Source organism: Apodemus sylvaticus, chromosome 14, assembly GCF_947179515.1.
Source record: "Apodemus sylvaticus chromosome 14, mApoSyl1.1, whole genome shotgun sequence".
Lineage (NCBI taxonomy): Eukaryota > Metazoa > Chordata > Mammalia > Rodentia > Muridae > Apodemus > Apodemus sylvaticus.
The window spans coordinates 22,326,570-22,334,016 of record NC_067485.1 but is presented as its reverse complement, the minus strand read 5'-3'; the positions used below and the strand labels follow the sequence as shown (position 1 = coordinate 22,334,016).

The 7,447-nt window shown below is 46.9% G+C and overlaps 1 long non-coding RNA gene across 1 annotated transcript; it reads right to left on the bottom strand.

The window, feature by feature from the left end:
• Positions 1-961: 961 nt before the first annotated feature.
• LOC127664704 (uncharacterized) lies at positions 962-7,186 on the bottom strand. Its single transcript, XR_007973226.1, has 2 exons — positions 7,033-7,186; positions 962-1,443 (listed from the first exon to the last, which is right to left on the bottom strand). It is a non-coding gene; the product is annotated as an uncharacterized LOC127664704 (long non-coding RNA).
• Between the last annotated feature and the right edge of the window lie 261 nt (positions 7,187-7,447).

Genomic DNA, 7,447 nt, shown 5'->3' with positions numbered 1-7,447 from the left:
CCTGCCTCTGCCTCCCAGAGTGCTGAGATTACAGGCGTGCACCACCACTGCCCAGCTTCTTTTCTTGTCTTTTTTTTTTTTTTTCCTAAGATAATATCTCACTGTATAGCTCTGGCTAGCCTAGAACTTGCTATATCAACCAGGCTAGCCTTAAACTCACAAAGACCTGCCTACTTCTACCTCCTAGGGCTGGGATTAAAGTCATTTGAGGCCAAGCACTCCTAGGAATATTTAAATAGATACAATGAAACATCTTGGAGAGGGGACCCAAATCTAAACATAAAATTCATTCCTGTTTAAAATACAACTTACAACATAGCCGCAGTGTAATTTTATATAACCTAATACATGAAACAAAGTATCACGGAGTAGAATTACCACGCCAGTGCTTTAAAAATTGCAGATTTTGGATCATTTCAGATTTCAAATTTTTGGATTAATGGTGCTCCTCAGACTGGGGACTTAAGTTGTAGCAATTTAATTTTTCATGGTTTTAGAGCAAAGAAACCAAAGATAGCAGATGACAAGAGCTTCTGAATCTGGTAAGAGAACTCTTTCTAAACAAAAGGAATCCACCAGATCGCTGTGTCCTCCTGTACCTGAGACAGGGGGCTGCCTTGTATCTCCTCACTGAACACCAGTCCCTTCGTGACCTCATCTAAATCCCCTAGAGGCCCCATCTCCAAACACCATCTCTTAGGGGTATGCTAGCTAGATTTAAATGTTAATTTAAACGTTCATTTTACACAACCTAGAATGACTCAAAAAGAGTCTCAATGAGGAATTGTCTAGATACAGCTGGTCCATAGACATCGTGTGTGTGTGTGTGTGTGTGTGTGTGTGTGTGTGTGTGTTGGTTGTATTAATAAACATGAGCAGTACCATTCCCTGGGCTTCAAGAGAGGTGTCCTAATTAGGGGGGTTGTATTGCTACGGTGAATCACCATGACCAAGAAGCAAGTTGGGGAGGAAAGGCTTTATTCAGCTTACACTTCCACATTATAGTTCATCTGAAGGAAACCAGAACAGGAACTCACACAGGGCAGGAACCTGGAGACAGGAGCTGATGCAGAGGCCATGGAGGGTGCTGCTTACTGGCCTGCTCCCCAGGGCTTTGTCCAAGCTGCTTTCTTACAGAACCCAGGACCACCAAGCCAGGGGTGGCTCCACCCACAATAGGCCCTCCCACATCAGTCCCTAATTAAGAAAAGGCCTTACAGACAGATCTTATGAAGGCATTTTCTCAGTTGAGAGTCCCTCCTTTCAGATGACCCTAGCTCGTGTCAAGTTGACATAAAACTGTTCAGGACAAGGGGAGAGAGAGTGAGATGGGTAGCAAGCGAGTGTGAGTGTAATTCTCTCTTTGCTCGTAACCGTGGATATGAGGTGACCAGCTGCTTCAAGCCCCCGGCACTTTGATTTCCTGGGAATGGTGGACGTAACCTGGAATTGAAACCAGATGAATACTTTATCTCTCTCTAAGTTGCTTTTGTCTTGTCACCGCAGTGGAAAGTAGGACACTGAGATAGAACTTCAACACAGACTGGGATGTAAGATACACATTCAATCCAAAGACCTCATCTCTCTATTAGGTGATACACACCTGCCAGGCTGTGCACCTCCCTGTGCAGAGAACGGGAACACAGTTCCAGTCCTGCAGATTAACTCCTCTCTGCAAAGATTCCAGGCCACCGACAGACATCAGCCTGCCCCAGATCAGTCCTTTAACAACCACCCCTGTGCCCCTAGAATCTGCATGCCACACTCCCCACACAACCTTTGCCCAGGGGAGGGGACAAATCAAGAAGGTCACCCTTCCCCTCCTCCCTCAGAAAACTGGGCCGGCTAGTCAGCAGAGAGAATTCTCAGGGGGAACGTTGCCCAGCTCCAGAAGTGGCCTTGGGAGCTGGCATGGTCCCCTGACTGGAAATAACCCCAAGGGAAGGACAGCCTGGCTGGGACCCAGGCTGACAGATTCCCTCTGGGGCTGCCACAGACCGGTTTAACAGGAACTGCCCTTTGCCCCTCTTACTCGTGTTAGCACAGCCAGTCGAGAGGAGACATCTTGCATTTCACCTTTAACAACAATCCTTGTCCCCAGTCTCAGCACTCACGCCACAGTGCAGGACTGCAAGCCCCTTCTGCTCTCTAGTCCCCCACTGCCTTTCCTACCCCTGCCCCAGGGGTTTAAGGAGGCACCTTCCGTCGTTTGGAACACTGTGCCCCATCACTATTAATAATGCATGCAGAGAGCCCATCTCTGAGGAGCTCAGAGTGCTTTCCAGGCGCTCTCTAATTAGCCCTCACCACATCCCGGTGAGGTTCAACAGATGCTGAGCTCCGGCAAAGCCATCAGGGAAAACAGAAACATTCGCTGAAACAGAGCTGCTAAGGAAGGTCCACGGGGCCTCCTCCAGGTCCTCCGCCAAAGCAGGAGGCACACAGGCCTTACCCCGGAAGAGAGTGCTACCCAACCAAATCCATGAAAAAGCAAGAGCAGACCACGACACAGGGTGGCCGGCCACAAACTCCAATGCTTCCGAGACCATGTAATGAGTGTGGGAGGTGTCCGTGGTGGACTTACACAAGTTCCAGATTCCAGTCAGGGCATCTGCCTGGAGTGTGGGATGCCAGTAGGCTGGCTCAGCTCTTACGGGCACATGCTGCCAAGTCTGAGGATCTAAGTTCAATCCCCAGGCCTGACACAGGGACTATTTCCCTGGGTTCCAGTGCTGGAGACTGAATGGACCCTGCGTGGGAGATAGCTTCTCCGTGAACTAGATACCCGCCCGGTAGGTACTGTAAGCTTGCTGAACCTGGCATGGGGGCTGGGATGTGACAACTTCAGCTTCCTGGAAGTCCAGTGATCTGGATTTTCTTCAGGGCTTTATTACGACTGAGGTGGTTAATTCTAAATTTCAATCTGACCGAAGCACAGGATGCCCAGGTTAAACATTATATTTGTGTGTGTGTCTGAGAGGGCAGTTTTGGATAAGATTAGCAGTTGAATATGTGGACTGGATTTAGAAAGAAAGAAAGAAAGAAAGAAAGAAAGAAAGAAAGAAAGAAAGAAAGAAAGAAAGAAAGAAAGAAAGAAAGAAAGAAAGAAAGAAAGAAAGAAAGAAAGAAAGAAAGAAAGAAAGAAAGAAAGAAAGAGAGGGAAGGAGGGAGGGAGGAGGGAGGGAGGGAGGGAGGGAGGGAGGGAGGGAAAAGAAAAATAAGGAGAGAAAAGAAAGAAAGAAAAGAAAAGAAAAAAGAAAGAAAAATGCTGTCCTCCCCGATGTGGGTGGGCTTCACCCAAGCCATGGAAGGCCTGGGCTGACACAAGGTGAAAAGGGAGACATTTGTCCTTCCATCTTGAGCTTGAGCTGAGCTAGTTCGTCTTGGGCTGGCCCTGGTGCCTGCACCTCGGGTTCTCAGGCCTTGGGATTCTTGCTGAGTCAGACATCGCTGCTGCTCACTAACTCAGCTCCCACTCCTTCCAGGCTGCAGAGTTTGACATTTTCAGCCCTTCCAGAGTCTGGGGTGGGCGAGGCCATTTGACTTGCTTGAGAACAATGGGCGGAGCCATGGCTGTCACTGGCAGGTGGAAACATTTAACTGTTGCCGCGGGTCTCTCTTGCTTTCTTCCTCTCTGTGGTCACAGTGAAGTCACACACTGAGACTGGCCTGCATCTGTCAGGTTGCAGGAGAGACCGCCAGGACCCAAACCGCCCTGCTAGCCTGTAACAAATGTACGAGGCTGGGGTACTGTGGCGGAGTGCGTGCTTAGCACGGAGGGGTTCCGGGTTCAGTCTCTGGCACCGAAATAAACAAAAACAAAGACCAAGAGTAAAAGATACCTTTGTTCCTTTTGCTTTTGTTGTTGTTGTTGTTAGTTAGTTCGTTATTGTTTCATTTTTAATTTTTAGATTTTACACTTATTTACCTACTGTGTGTGGTATGTGTATGTCCTCAGGTGAAGGTCGGGGGACAATTTGGAGAAGTCGGTCCTCTCTTTCCACTCTGTGGGTTCTGGGAATCACACGCAGGTCTTCAGGCTTGTCGGCAGGTGCTTTTACCTGATAGGCCAATCTCTTCCCCCTCCTCTTTATATTTTATTTTTTGAGACAACATCTCACCATGTAGCTCAGGCTAACCTTGAAATTATTTCACCACTTTTTCTTCTTCTTCTTCTTCTTCTTCTTCTTCTTCTTCTTCTTCTTCTTTTTCTTCTTCTTCTTTTTCTTCTTCTTCTTTTTCTTCTTCTTCTTCTTCTTCTTCTTCTTCTTCTTCTATCTCTCTCTCTCATATATGTGCATATTTGTATTGAGGTTAGAAGATAACTGTGGGATACGTCTTTGTCACCCATGTTGTTTGTCACCCATGTGACAATGTCTTGCCACAACATATGCCAAGGATGCGCTTCCCTAAGCACCTGGGGAGTTTCCACTTTCTGCCTCCCGTCTCACAGCCCCTGAATTTACATAGGTTCTAAGACTTAAGCTCAGATCTTTATAGTTTCAAATTCAGAACCTCATGCTTGTAAGGCAAGCATTTTACCGACTAAACCCATGTAACCCAGACTAGTCTCAAACCCATGATTTCCCCTGCCTCGGAGGTACTGGGATTACAGGTATACCTAGCTAATAGGATTGTCACCATTTGGCTTTGGTTATTTACACGTGTCTTAGTCTAGTCTGGCCTTACTGATACGCTGTCCAGAATACCCAGTCAATGTAATGCTTTCTGCTCTGCCACAGTGACCAGCTGAAGCAGGACACTAATCTCCCTCAAACCAAATGACTTAGTATCTGCCTCCAGGAGTTCAGGTATGAGCTAATGAAATCCAACCATTATAGAAAATAAGTCTTTCTTTCCCGTAGTGGGACATGGTGCTGGAGATGCTATCTCAGAAAGGAAGGCACTTTGCCTGAAAGCCAAGGTAAGACAGAGCAACAGCAACACCTGCAAACTGTAGACAGAGGCAGGCAGCCCTGAACCTCGGAAACAAGCAAGTGGAGCCCAGACGGGCAATGCTTCACAAAGGCAGAGCCCTTGAGTTCGATTCCCCAGCATTGTACATACATTAGTTGATCGTTGCATAGATACAAAGATATAGAGCTGCAAATATTTCTAGGACCAATGTATTATCTTCCAGGACACAAAATGTTGACTTCAGTTAGGTTTCAAATGTTCCCAGGAAAGGCAACAGAATTGAATCTTGGAGTCAGAAAGGATTTAAAGAAACATCGGGTCTGTCACCTTTGGTAGGTGAGGGATGAAGAGAGAAAGGAAACTCCATTTCCATAGGACAATCTACATTCCTGGCTTCTCCCAGACTTCTGAGCCCATCACCATTAGGGCTGGACCCCGTCAGGATCCATTAAAGGAGATAAGGTCCCTGGAGTTCCCAGCTGCACGGCTGGCACAATGTCAATAACCAACAATGGCTGAGTGCTTTTTATCAGTCACTCCCGTTGTACTATTGAAGTGGTTGGCAGAGACAATAAATAACTGACACTCCCCTTATCGGTTATACCGAGAAAATTCTCCAGAGCAGAGAAGGAGCCAGGACCTTGAGTTTGACCCAGTAACCGGCCTCTGTTGTTTATAGAGGCAGGTTGACTCAGAGCTGGGCACACTCAACCTGTGCTTACCAAGCACTCTGAGCATTCAGTGTGATTCTCCCAGGAAGAGCTTGAAACTGCTCTACAGAGAGCAGGAATGTGGCAGAACATCACCATAACACAGCACTTGGGAAAAGGAGGCTGAAGAACACCCGTCCAAGACCAGCCTGGGCTGCACGAGATCCTGTCTCCAAACAAATCAAAGGAGGAGAAGGAAGGAAAGATGCACCATTTGGAGCTGAGAGAGGTTTTCTACTGAAATTCTAAGCAATCTTGCAAGGCTGACTGCCCAGGCTAGACACCCCTGCAACAAATGTAGTGTACAAGAGGGCAGTGCCTGCTACTAATTATCACCTCGGAGAAATGAACAGGGCAGACACCAGGGCTTCTGCTCTTCAGTGAGGACCTGAGATGCCTAGTGGCAATTCTTCAGGGGCCAGAAGTCCCAATACCCTGTAAAGAAGCCATCAGTGACTGTCCTTGAAACAGCTGTGATGATAGGGACTCCATGTCAGCTGCAGGATTCAGGCAACCATAGGCAGCAGAAAGTGGCTTGCTTACCCTCTTGCTTCAGCCCTATCTGATAAACAGCATCAAGGCTAATGCTTCCATGGGCGGAGGACATGCAGGGCAGAACACAGAAGTAGAAGCAAGACCATCAAAGCAAAGACCAGGCTGTCAAAAGCAATGGGGATCAACTATGGTGTTAAGTATTAGAAGGGAGTCCTGGGCCAGTAAGATGGCTCAGTAGGTAAAGGTATTTGCTATCAAATCTGAGTTCTATCCCCAGATACTTTGTGGTTCTCTGACCTTCACACATTCACACCATGTTGTGGATGTTCCCCTATATGCATACTCATAGAAAGACACACACATGTACACATAAACACACATACACATATACAGAAGCACACAAATAAAATAAATTAACTCTTTAAAGGTAGCTCTGGGGCTTAGGAAATGACTTTTCAAATAAAGTGCTTGCCTTAGAAGATACACGACATGAATTCAGATCTCCAGAACCCACATAAATCTAGACACAGACACCCCAATGCTACTATGGTAAGTCATGGATAAAGAAAAGAGAACCCATCCTGGTGGTGGTGGCGCACGCCTGTAATCCCAGCACTCTGGGAGGCAGAGGCAGGCAGATTTCTGAGTTCGAGGCCAGCCTGGTCTACAGAGTGAGGTCCAGGACAGCCAGGGCTATACAGAGAAACCCTGTCTCAAAAAAAACCAAATCCAAAAAGAAAAAAAAGAAAAAAAGAAAAGGAACTCCCAGGAGAGCTAACCGGACATGCTCAGCAACAAAGGACCAAGGTTGTCTTAGGACTACATGAGCAACAGAGTATGCATGCCTACACACATGCACACACACACACATACACACACACCAAAATATAGATAGGTAATAAAAGGCAACCTCGGAATTGTCTGTCATGGCGATGTATGTCTTCAGTCCCAGCACTCAGAAGGCAGTGACAGGTGAATTTCTGTGAGTCCCAGGCCCTTTCTCTTTCCTGTCTATGGATCAGAATGTAGCTCTCAGCTTCTTCTACAACACCATAGCAGCCTGCCTGCCCTCATACTTCCTGCCATGATGATAATGTACTAACCTTAGTCATGGTGCCTTAGTCATGGAGGCTAGAGTTACAGTTAGAAGCTCTCGAAGAGCAGTAAGCCTTTTTAACTGCTGAAGCCCCAACCCCAGTACTTGTAGATGAATAAGGTAACAAAAATAAGCCACCCCACCCACCCCGTTGCAGATACAAAATTAGCACAAAACAAACAGCTAAAAGTGCTATCTCTTCTTGCCTGTCTTCACAGCGTAACCCTCC